At 32.0% G+C, this 13746-nt stretch overlaps 1 long non-coding RNA gene across 1 annotated transcript; it reads left to right on the top strand.

The window, feature by feature from the left end:
• The first annotated feature begins 61 nt into the window (after window positions 1-61).
• Window positions 62-1798, top strand: LOC110116395. Its single transcript, XR_002305440.2, has 3 exons — window positions 62-207; window positions 300-481; window positions 1468-1798. It is a non-coding gene; the product is annotated as an uncharacterized LOC110116395 (long non-coding RNA).
• Window positions 1799-13746: the final 11948 nt, after the last annotated feature.

Below are 13746 nucleotides of genomic sequence, written 5' to 3'. Positions count from 1 at the left end.
GGTCTCACCTTAGCCATTAACCATTTGAACTCGAAAATTCCTTCTTCATGTGTGAATTCTCTATTCGCATTTTTGTAATTCCTGTTTTTACTTTCTTGTTGAAGCCAATTTGATAAACAAATCTGGTGAATTATTATCATTCTCTGTTCTGTAGTTGCTCAGCTCACAACCAAAATCAAGCATTTATCATCAGTTTTACATAAAAAGGTAAATTACTATAAACTTTTTTTTCTCTTTTTATGAAGCTAAAATTCAAATTTCTGTATTGTGCATGAATTATAATTTCTAAAACCACACAGGACAAGCATTCCCGGAAAGGACTCCATGAAATGGTTCAACTAAGAAAGAAACTGCTGAAGTATCTCCGAAGAACAGACTGGGATTCCTACTGTCTTGTTCTCTCCAAGCTCGGCCTCAGGGACATTCCTGATTACAAGATTCCTGATTACAAGAGCTAATAGATGAAGGGCCTCTTTTTAAGGTACCTGTTTCTCCCTCTTATATGCTTTGCTAGCGATTGGTCTTTCAGCTATCTGATGCTCATCTAATCATTATTTCAAATAAAATTTTCTTTACTTGAAATCATCGCACGAGCTCTACTTCTTTGAAGCTTTTTGTATCAGCTTATTTCTTTTGGAATATTGGTAGTGTGCATTGTTGTTTTCTATATCTCAAGTAGCTCATCACTATAGTCTTAAGTGGGCTGTTTATTTTAATGTAAGATAAAGTGTTTATTCTACGCTATATTTTTAAAATGCATGTGTTTCAATTTTATTTAATAAAAAAAATCCATAATTCTCTTGAACTTTGCCACTATAACCCTCAATAAATCAGTCAGGCTAAAAATTTTTATGTGATTCTTGGTTGAATCTTTTGTAATATTGACAAAACAATTTTTTAAGTGTTTAGTGAGCTGTTTTTTTTTTATAGAATTTATACTAAAATTATTCTGTATTTTTTATTTACATATATTCTATATATTCTGAGTTTTTGTTTTACATATTTTTGGTATGCCATGTTTTTTAAAATTGAATATTTTATGCATACTCATATGGTTAATTATTACAGTTTGCATACTAAAACTTTCTACAAAGTTCATTTGTCTTGCTTGCTTAACTAATAATCGTTTGATTATGGGTTGAATCTCATATTTTTATACAATGAATAGATTATTTTGTTAGCAATGTGATGGTTTTCTTGTTCTTTAGGATTTGATAGTCCTTATATTAAGATGATATTATAATTTCTCATTTTTTTACCCTCCAATTTGATATCAGAGCAAAAAGTCCTAGTTGCATGGTTTCCTTGTGAGGTTAATTTAGCGTTTCTTCTATTTTTTTAAACTTCTTCGTTGAGATTGTCCTTGCATCCATATTCCCTTTATATCTTTGTTCCTCCCAAATTTTATTCCCTGGCTTATTATTACATTTCTTTATTTTAAAAAAATTTCCTTCTTTTATTTACAAGGAATCAAGAGCTTGTTGCCTGCTTGTCTTCGTCCTTGATGGGATCTAAGGCTTTGTTTGTGGAGAAATTAAATCGTGCGGGCATCGAACGGCGTCTGGATGCCAATCAGAGTGTGCCACGTCATGTGTATTGATACATAGCTGTGTACTGGACCAATACACATACTATGTATCAATACACAGCTGTGTATTGGGTGATATGATGCGTTTAATTGGACTCTGGAGTTCGGCGTCTGCTCGTCATAGTTTCTCGTTGTGACAGTTTTTATTACTGTTTTTTCATTGCTTTTTAAAAAAATTTGGACTAGAAAGCTACCCTAAAAAGCAGTATGAAAATTATCTCAAATAAAATCTAAGCCTCTTTAAAACATTTCGCTAGACATTTGAATTTAATTATATCAGGAATTATTTTGTTTGATGTATATTTTCCTTTTTTTTTTAATATTGTTGCATTTTTATATTTGCTCGGCCATTAAAAGCGAAGCATAATACTAAGTTAAATGTTGCAGAGATGAGGATGCATAGGTGGATGAGTGGATATAGGATACAAAATGAGCATATACATTAAAACGCTGGAGTAGCTCCACTGGAAAATAAGATTAGAGAGAGTCACCTTAGATGGTTTGGTCACATTAAACGGAGGCCTTCCGATGACCCGGTTAGTAAAGTTGAGGTATTAGATTTGACTTATGTTAAGAAAGATAGAGGTACTTGGTTAGAAAATATTAGAAATGATATTTCTTTATTAGATTTAAATGAGAATTTGACTTTTAACCGGACACAATGGCGAAAAAATATTCATGTAGCCGACCCCACGTAGTGGGACAAAGGCTTGTTGTTGTTGTTGTTGTAGTATTGTTGTTGAATATTATATTTTCTTGCTATATTTATATTTTAAATTTCTTTTTAACATTATCAACACTTGTATTCTATCAGGTGGAATAGTTTAAGAGGGAGAGAATAGCATGACAATTTATATTATTTTATTATATTTTAACGAGCTGTATTTTATATTTGAAGAAAATACATTTGCATGAAAGGGAGGAGTATTGTTAAATATTTGAAATGATATTGAAGTAGCTTCTCTGTGCAGTCTTTTAAATTTGTCTTTTTAACCTGTGAAGACGATGAAACATCTTTTTCGATTCATAAATTATAGACTATGTAAAGCTAAGAAACTTATGATGAAGGAGACGTATGTGTATTTAAGGTTTTATTTGTGACAACTTTCTTACCGTTTTATGAGCTAGTTTTTTAGTATAAAAATTGCTTTATAAAGCAGTAAGAAAGCTGTCCAAAAAAAGCCTAAAAAATTTATTGTAAGTTTGGGTACTTTATATTGCATATAAATGAGAATCCTATATATATAGGGTAATTTCTTATATTGGTTCATGAATTGACTTTATGTTCTTAAGGTTGATAATGGTATTGGGCTATTTCTTGTGCCATTGCTCATGAAGGGATTTTATATTACTAGGACTGGTGATAAGTATGATAATAGTGGTATGTATAGTAATTATAGTATGTGTGATAATGTGTGATAATGATGATGGTGATTAGTGTGATACTAATTATAAGTAATAGTAATGTTGGTAGGTAAATATGTGTTAATAGATTTGTATATTTTGGTCTCTCCCTCTTATTTCTATAAATAGGAAGTCTCTTGTAATGCTAAGTACTTGATTATGGAATGAAGAATTATTTTTCGAGTTTTTCACTCGTATTTTCTTCCACCCAAATAAAAGATCTCTTTCATTACGGGAGGTTCTTATTGGCTTTTGGCAAAGCTCTTATACACTGGGATTCAGCAGCCTTAGAACTTCAATCCATCATTGCTATGAAGCTTGTGATTAAAGATTGGATGTTGGATTATAAAGGTATAATCATTGAAGGGGACAACATGAATGTAATCAAATTCATCAAGGGAGTGGTGGAGAAAGGTGGTAATGATTCGATTGACCTCTCTTTCATTAAAGATTTTCAATTTGTTGTTTTTAATTGTGTTGATAGGGGCAGCAATAAGTTAGCTGATCATTGTGCTAACTATGCCTGCTTTAGTTCTTTTATTTGGAATGATGTTACTTTGAGCAAAATCCCTCCTTCCTTCATTAGCTTGTTAGAGGAGTCGGATGCTAGTAGAGTGTAAAGCATATTTTTATTTACATTAATAAAGCTCTTCAGCTTTCTTGATTCAAAAAAAAAAAAAAAAAGTATATCTTGAGTGTGATTGTCACAAACCGTAGGGACGAACATTCAAGGAAAATCATACCACGATGAAGGGCAATTTTGTTTGAAAATAACTTTCAAACATTTTTTAAAGAAAAAATTGATATATTTATATGATTATGTACATTATATACATTATAAATCATATAAAGTCAAAAGTTTCTTTTATTTTTTGCCTTTGTAAATAAAACTTTTCATATCTTTGGTTGTTAATATGGCCCATATGAATAAAAATAACCATTATAAATATGAATTTATTTGGTGGGGTCTATAGCTTTATTCATAAAAAGGAAGTCCCTTTACTTACCCCTAAGAAAAGAAGAACTTGTGTTTTCAATAGTTTTATATGCTATAGTGATTCCACTATGAATTGTTTTACTAGCATATTTGTTCATAATGGTAAAATGGATAACATCATATTCTGTTCCCACAGTGGGGCTACTTTATGTGATCACTTTGACTTATTTGGTTGTTTGGAAAGAGATGTGCTAAGTCACTTGAAGAGGATTTTTTTTTTCTTATATATAATATATCAATTAAAAATGTTTATTTAAAAATAAAAAAATGTATAAACTATAAAAATTTTAAATTATATTTTAAAAAATATTTTATTTTTGTTGAAATAATTTTTAATTTATATCAATTTTAGATAAATATTTTATATATATTGACATATTCCCTTTATATCAAAAACTTTAATATTTATATTCAATGAAGTGTTGAAAAAGAAGAATAGAAAGAGGACAATATCATCTTCTATCATGTATGATGTTTGAATGATAGTTGTGACTTTTTTATTAAATCAACAAAATATATAACAAGTTGAATGATTTGATTCATATAAGTTATGATGATTTTGTCATGACAATTCAATTCAATACATATCTAATAATTAAAGAGGTTTCTTATACATAAGGGAAATAATTAAATAAATTTATTCTTTTACATGCCCTCTCAAGAGGAAACTTTACTTAGAAAGTCTAATTTTGATATTTAATATTCAAAATTTGATATTCCTATTAAGAGTATGTAGAATTGATTTAGTGAGCATATCATATTTTACTAAGTTGAAATTTAGGATTTTTTTGGATACTTTTTCGATTCTTTGCTTATTAGATTAAGGTTTAAAATTACGTAATCGGGTATTGAGGCATTTTTCTTTTGTAAGGCGAGGCGTAAGCCTCAAGGCGTTTTGAGGCATAAGCCTCAAAATTAAAAAATTGCGTAAATTGAAAATAAATGTTAAAAGTGAATTTTTACATAATACTCAAATAATATGTTAAATAATAACATATTAACTTTCTTTTGACTATGAAGTAACAAATTGACATGCATATGAAACATAAATTACACGAGACGTAAAGTGAAAAGTGATAGATTATGTGAAACAGAATTGAAATCTAAATATTACAAGAACAAAACAACATAAAATATTATAATAACGTAAAAGTATCATATAGCATTAAGTTCAATTCCAAATTCATTTTTTCTTAGTTCTCTACTCATCTACATTCAATTCATAAAAAAAGCTAACATAATTGGCAACAACTCAGAAATCATCTGCAATGTCATTAATGAGGAGTCTTTATTTAAGTCATTGTCATAACAATTTGATCTCTCCCCTGTCTCATCCTATGGTGTTCAATGCCTCTTAATTTGTTTCTTCTTCATTTATTTCAATTATCTTTTTCTTTTATAAATGTTTGTCTTCAACATAAAGATGTGAATAATACTCCAAAATTTTTATAGGTGGTAGTGGGTGGTGGCTATGATCATGGTGACTACGGCAAAGGAGGTGGGCAATAGGTTGAGGCTATTGAGAGGAAGTTGCGGCTTGAGGGTGCATGAAGAAGTGATTTGTTAGGGGCTTTAGTTTATGATTTTTGTAAGTTTTAATAAAAAAAATATATTAATCGGTTGAGGCGTACGCCTCACTCTAGTAAGGCGAGGCGCGCCTTAAGGCGGGCCTGAATCAAGCTGAGGCGTGAGCCTCATAAAAAAGCTTGAGGCGTAAGCCTCAAGGTATTTTTCATTGGAATTGCGCTAAGGCGGACCTCAAGGCGAGCCTCATATTGCACAATTTTAAACAATGTATCAGATAACAATCATTATTTCATTAAGCTACTGTATTCTCGTTGCTTTTAAGAAATTAATGTAGTAGGAATTTTTTTTTACAACAACTTTTAAAGAAATTACTTTCATCATAATAATTATACAATCATCTTCATAAAAAGCTGTAGTCATTTCAAACAAACCGTCAAACCATATTATCTCATTTTGAACTTGATGTAATCAACATTCACATGTTTTATATGTAAATAAAGGATGGGATTTCCATAACTACAAATGTGATCTATATTATCATAATGGATTTCTAGATATTGGTAAACGTGATTAACAAGTTCCTTCTCATTTTCTTCCTTTTTTGGCTACTCATTATCCTTGTTATCCACAAGGATATATAGGACCAAAAGATAGAATGACAATAGTTTGAGGGGATTCTATTTTTTAGATCAAGATGTTAAATTCGAGCATTCAATCAACAAGTTTGATAAATTTATCAAATTTGAAAGCAAGTTGAATCTCACATGAGTCTACTTTAGATCTCGACCCTTAATGATAATCTAGGAAGCTGCTTTCTACAACATCCTTTAAAAGTTACTTTCTTTACAGTTGTTTTACAAAGCAGTAAGAAAGTTGTCTCAAACAAAGCCTAAAATCAAATTGAGTGATTCTAAATGAAATGAAGGCGATAAATTTAGTTTGATTAGTTGATTTGACTTGAATATAAATCCCCTCAACAAATAAAAGGTCATAACATACATTGAGTAGCTTGCATTAACCAACCAATTAGATTGCTTTGTTAAGTCTTATAAGTTCTGATATGACATAGATTAAAATCATATAAAAATAGTCATTAGTTGCATTTGGCAATTGAAGAATAAATTTAGAACTATTTTAGGCTTCACAAATAATAACTAAATATGAAGATAGCTTAAGGTGGATTTCCTATCATAAAGCATTATAACTTAAGCAAATCTGCTGATGAGGACATAGACTCTTTACCTAACAAATCCAAGATGCAAGTCTCTGTTTTATTAATTGCTATTGTATTCGTCAATTAAATATAAAAAACATAGAAAAAATGGAACTTATGGAAAAAGATGATGAAGGATAAAGACTGAAAATGAATTTAATTAAAACCCCATTAAAATTGTAGGTGGAGTATGGTATTACATTGACTATCAATTATAATTGCAAAATTTAGGAAATAAATCATATTATGGATGACTTATGCCTCAAAGATTTTTATGAAGGAAAATATTTGATGTCGTGTTTTTTATAATTGATATGTTGTAGAAAAATCAGCTTGATTGGGCATGATCTTGATGCAAATTGAAGAGAAAAGCTTTCAAAATTTAGCTCTAGATTATCTGAACTTTGGTTTCATGAAACTTATAGTTAAAATGGTTAGCTTGATAAGATGAGCTCAAATGCACAGAAGTGTTCTGATTTGAGTCCAAATGAGCTCAGATCTAGCACTTGAAGCATAAATGAAAAAAAAAGAGTATTAATTGCAGGGCCAAATTATACTAATCAAGTGTCTTGATAGGATGATTCAAATGAGCCACAAATTACTTAATTCTGACATCATTAAAATACTTAAATGCTAAAAGAGGGGTTTATAATCTAAACCACAGCTCAATTGTCGCCATTAAATTATTGTCTGACATTCGTTATTGGACCATCATCTATCAATACTGATTAGACCATTGATGTCGGCCCACCATAGTTTGATCATCACCACTAGACTACCACCTAATTGTCGTCGTCAAACTATTATCTAATTGACACCATCAGATTATTAGTTGATTGTTGTCGTCAGACTGTCGCCTGATTACTAATCTTAAACCGCTATAAGATTACCGTTGTCAGACCGTTGCTCAATGATTGCCATCAGATCATCATCATTGGACACCATCGGTTTATTGGTCCACCGTCTAACAATTGTTGTTGGACCATTTCTTGAGAGTCGTTGTTTGACTATCACTTGAACATCATTGCTCAACCACCTTCATTAAACTGCCACCGCCCAACATCCATCATAAGACCACCACCATCATCGAATCGCCATTTTGGACCACTGCCATTGTTGGGCTATCGATATATGACCACCATCACTTGACCTCAATCATTATAGTACTGCTATCGTTGGAACACAATTGTTGCTTTGCTTCCACCAAATCTTCATTATCAAATTGTAGTCACTATATCACAATCGTTTGAAGGCCTCTCAACCCCCACCAACTTTGTGATATTTAATACTAGAAACTTACACTCTTTTAATCCCGCATTATCTAAAGATGGGATATTCTTTTTAATCAATACTCACCTAGTGAAATTATTTTAACTCGGGAAAGCCTTATAATTTTTCCCCTTCATGGGTTCCTTGTAAAAACTATGGTGTCTCATAAGCATTTTTCATTTATATGTTTATGTGAGGGATATTCGTGCAAAGCTAGAACAAAAAACTCTCTTAACAATCTTAAATGTTTTAGCATGCAATAGTTTGGTGTCATCTATAGAAACAATCCCACTTGCAAGCCCTATGGAAGCCTATTCAATTGTCTACATATGTAGTAAACATAATAATGGAGTGTTCTGCTCTTACACTTATCATTCAGGGTACCAATCTTTAAATCAGGGATGCCATACGTTCGTCTCTTTTTACTCTGATAGGCATAACGCTACTGGTGAAGGCATGTTAAATGTGTTCTTGGTAGATCACATTCATAAGATGTAGGAATCTTAGAATAAAATCCTTTAGCTCCTAGGGGCTCCACAACTAGCACTAGTGCAGTGCAAAGGGACTTGTCGCTTTCAAGATCAACTACCAAATTAGGTTGTTTAGGTTAAGAACACTAGTATAGATTACATCACATTCAAGCACGGGTTCCTTATTTGTCGGAACAAGACATCGATCCATTCAATAGGGCAAGCTCTACTCACCAGCCTATGTAGCCCTCCGAGCCTATGCTACATTGACAATCGCCTATCTGACACCCCTCATGTCCACTATGACTAGCTATGATTTTTAGTGTAAGAGGAATTTCTCTTAAGGGGTGGAATTCATCTCCCTCTTTATTTTAGTTTTTAAAGCTATCCTTTAACACCCCAATCCAACATGGTTTAATCTTTTGAATATATACTTTTTATGATGGGGTATTTAACCCTTATGAAAGCATATATCATTGTAGGACTATTATGCACATTCAACAAGCCTTAGATGCACTCCTCTATCAACTCTTCATTGCTACCCTTAAAAGGAAAAGCTTGCACGGGGTTATACTCTCTTCCCATAAGGACCATCTACATCTTTGCCAAAATTACTAAACTCTTTGTCAAATAATTTATTACAAATCAAAGACTTATCAAGGAGTCTTCCCACCTCTTTTGAATTCATCAAAATGAGGGAGAGTCACACAAAGAGTACTTTCAGATGTTTTTTTAATATTAAAAAATATATATATTTTTTAAATATTAAAAAATATTTAAGTACTTTCATATGTTATCTTCTGAAGCTCGCCGAATCCCAAGAGTAATTCTTAGTTGTTAAGAGGGATCTTCTTCGGAGGCCTTCGTCATTGGCCTTTCAATTCATTATTAATGCAGAATACTATCCACCCATATGCTGACTTGATCCACCATGTAAATGCATAAGTCTTAGCCAACAAGGGCATTAATACCCATCAAAAGTCATTTGAGTGGCCCATAGGCAAGCACGAGTATGCACAAAGAATTGCTAATCAACCATCCTAACAAAAGGAGTAAAAGCCGAATCATGACCGCACCCCGTCAACCATTGCACCAGAGATATGATCTTGACCAGAAGAAATTGTTGTGGTAATATCTTGATGATCATCCAATATGAAATTGTTGTGGCTAAATCCATTTAACTAAACTAAAAAAGTAAGAGTAAAATTATCACTTCCACCAAAGTGATGAACACGTCATTGAAGCATGCAAGTAGCACAAAAAAGAAATTGAGAGACTAATTCAACAGGAATATATTGATTTATTTATATAAAACCAACCCACCTAGGCAAACATTACTCCCATTAGGCGGCAACAAGAACAAAAGTAACAACAAGACCAAATAGTTGTTAAAATAGAAATCATCATTGGATGCATGCTACTATCAAATCAAATATTCATTGCCATTGTTGAAGTGCCAATGTAGAAGCAATCTTGTATTGATCAACCTATTAGTTTTGATAACTTTGACTTGGAAGGGGTCTAAATTCTGCATCAAGACCCACTTGTTACTAGCATAGGTTTTTTAGAATTCTAATATATAATAAGAGTTTTATCGATGTCCTATTCTACTCAATTGTTCTTAATATAGGCTAGATTAGGGACAAGCTTTAGCTTGTTGTTGAGCCATTGTATGAGTTTGATAACTAACTAATATGATTGAAAGTGATAATTAATCTCCCTATCACACTTAGAGAAATTCTTCCAGAAAGTGATTTATTTAATCCAATTCATAATAACCATGTAAGAATCATCATATAATGTCATCTTTTAAAGGCTTTCTACTCAATCTTTGCCATTATCATTTCTATGCCACATTTTTATTTAAACTTCCAAATTCAAACCTTGATCAGTGCAGTGTGTGGAAATTAGTAAGTAACACAATTATGTTACCTCAAACAAGCTCAACCACACATGTTAGTGACCCTTTACATTAATAATTTTGACATCTAATGTGAAGACTTCCCTGTGGAAGACCTAACTTGTATCCTTATATTAGATGAGCATTCTTCATAGATAGTTCAAGTTAGTTCTAAACTCTTTGATGAGCAGAAGCTAGAATATATAGGTTCTTTTTGCAAGAACCAATACTTCTTTGCTTAGAGTCTTTGATTAATACAATCCTTTGATGAATCAAGTAAGTCCTCTTAAATTAATACTATCTAATTCTTCTTATAGAATGGGACTTTACTTGAAGATCCAACTACTTTCATCTACCTTTGAAGAGAAGCTTTGACATTTACAATCATTGGATGTGAATTATACAAATGAGCTTATTAGATTGTACCTCAAATGCCTCTTACTGTCAAAATTCAATTACACATTATAGAAGGTCCACTTAGAAATATTTAAAGAACATATGAGAGGGATTTTCTCCCACCCAAAAGATAAAAGTTTTTACGAAGGGTTGCCAGGCCATCATTGATAATAATAGATGTGACATCACCCCTTATCACTATCATATTCCAAGATATATATTGAAAGAATTACATATGTCTTTCATTTTAATCATTTAATTAGAACTTATTAATGAACATAAAAAAAAATATGATTATATTTTTGTCTTGTCCGAAGTCTCATATCATATGATCCTTACCATTTTTTGAAAATATGTAAAACTATGTAATAAGCACAACGTAATAAGTAACTAAAATCTTACAACTAAAAGCAATTCAAGATAAAAGAGAACAATAGGTTATAAATCATATAAAAAATATATGCATTAATGTCTATACTAATTATCAGTATCAATTTATCATTATATAATTCATAACATCTTAATCCATTACATTATCAATCACAATATCAATAACATTCAACGACATTAATGCTAATAACAATATTAGGATCATGATCAATAACATTATAAGTGTTAATGATAAAAATTGTATTAGTGTCTGTCACCATATTAATATAGTATTGGTAGCAGTATTGGTATTAATATTCAAATATTCAATGAGTGTATCTAAGGAGTATCTTGCTTTTGCACTTATGAGTCCCAATCAGTCACCCTTATAACTCAATTCATTAAATCATCAATCATAGTATCAATTTATCCTTCTATAGTTCATCACATCTCAATCCATTACATCATCAATTATAATATCAGTAATAATCAAGAGTATTAATGCCAATAATAATATTAGTGTCATGATCAATAATGTTAAATAATGTTAATGATAGAAAGTAATATTAATGTCAGTCATAATATCAGTACGATATTTGTATCAGTGTCGGTATCAGTATTCAGACATTCAATGAGTGTATCTTAAGAGTGTCTTGTTCATGCACTTATAACTCTCAATCAGTCGTCCCTTATAACTCTCAATCAATGTTCTCCTTATAACTCCCAATGAATCATGTGAATCAGTCATCTCGACTCCTTATAACTCTCAATCAATGTCTAGCTTCTTATGACTAACAATCAGTTAGTCACATGGATCAGTAGAGTATCACGTGTTGTCATATCATGTATTTGATATCATTGAGTACTTTATTTACAATGTAATATATGATATCATTCAGTACTTCATTTAAAATGTAATAAAATAATATCAAATTATTCAGAATGATCAAATATATAATATATCTAAACTTGATTGGTGAAAGCTTATGCAATCAGGAGATAATATATTTTTGGCAGATTTATGAGAGATACAATTCATAGAAATAAAAATCATTGAAAACAGAAATAAGACATTAGTCACTTATAACGAATAAAATAAAATTTGTAACAGGGATGACTAACAAATATGACCCAAAGATCTTTCTCTTTCCTCTCTCTTCTTCCCCATTTTCAATATCTTCATAGCAGTGACAGAGCCAAAAAATATATTTAGGGGAGGCCTAAATTAAAGGATGCTTCATCCCATGCATGCAGGAACTCACCGTGCTCGCCCTCGCCGGTAATTAGCTCACCGGAAGTATTCCACCAGATCTCGGCGATCTTTCTCAGATATAAACTTTGAATATGGCTAACAACTCACTTAACGGTTTTATACCAAGTTCAGTCAGTGAGTTTTTTTTTTTTGGACTTTTAGGTCAATTAAGACAAACTCACACACACATCACATACACAAAGACTCGAACTCAAGACCTCATAGTTGGTAGCTTAAATTCTCAACCAACAGGTCAATATGAGTTGTGTTAGTCGGTGAGTTAACTCAACTAGAATACCTTAATGTGATGAGAAACGTACTGTACGGTTCAATACCGGTATCACTCGGCAGGTTGAGCCAGCTCAGTGTGCTTGACTTGTCTATAAACCGACTCCTTAGTGGGTTCCCGGAGGAGCTTGGTGACTTGCCGGAACTTAATTTCCTTGTTTTGGCGGGACCAGCTCTCCGGCAATCTGCCAGAATATCTCCGTCGGAGGAGTTAAACTAGCCTGGAGCATTTCATGGCCTCTGACAACAACTTCAACGACTAGATTCTGGTGATGATAGTACAATGCATGACACTCTGAATCTTTGATATCTAGATCTTTCTAACAATAGCTTCTCTGGTTTCATTCCTTCGGAGCTCAAATTTCTGATGGAGCTCACTAATCTCATTCTTAATAACAATAGCTTCTCTTTTTTCATTCCCAGTGAATTCGAAAATCTCAGCAAGCTGGAGACACTAACTCTGTTCCATAATAATATCATTGGAGGAATCCCGGAGGAGATCAGCTTGATGCAGCGCTTAGAAGTGTTGTACCTTTACGAAAACTAGTTCACCAGCGAAATTCCGGCTGTGATTAGCAACAGTTTGAAGTTGCAAATGGTAGATTTTTTTTGGAAACCAGTTATGTGGGAGAATCCCAGGAACTATAGGTCAATCGAAGCAGCTTGATCTGCTTCATCTTCGGCAGAATGCGTTATCTAGCGAGATTCTGGCAACTCTCGGTAATTGTAAAAAGCTTAGAATTCTCATCCTGCTTACAATTTTTTTTTTCTTATGGGGCGCCACCCCCCCTGCTTCCTAGCCAAGCAACCAAGTGAGGGAGTCAATGGGGTGAGGCAAAGATATTTGCAAATATATATAACTCCCCATTGAATCACATGAATCAATTGCTCCGACTCATTATAACTCCCAATGAATGTCTAGCTCTTTATGACTCTCAATTAGTGAATCACGTGAATTTACCATATTATGTATTTGATATTATTCAGTACTTCATTTAAAATGCAATAAAATCATATTAAATCATTCAGATTGATCAAATTTTCAACATCTAAACTTGAATGATGAAAACTTA

The sequence above is a fragment of the Dendrobium catenatum genome, unplaced genomic scaffold, assembly GCF_001605985.2.
Source record: "Dendrobium catenatum unplaced genomic scaffold, ASM160598v2 fragScaff_scaffold_1617, whole genome shotgun sequence".
In the NCBI taxonomy this organism is placed as follows: domain Eukaryota; kingdom Viridiplantae; phylum Streptophyta; class Magnoliopsida; order Asparagales; family Orchidaceae; genus Dendrobium; species Dendrobium catenatum.
This window is presented reverse-complemented; position numbering and strand designations above follow the sequence as displayed.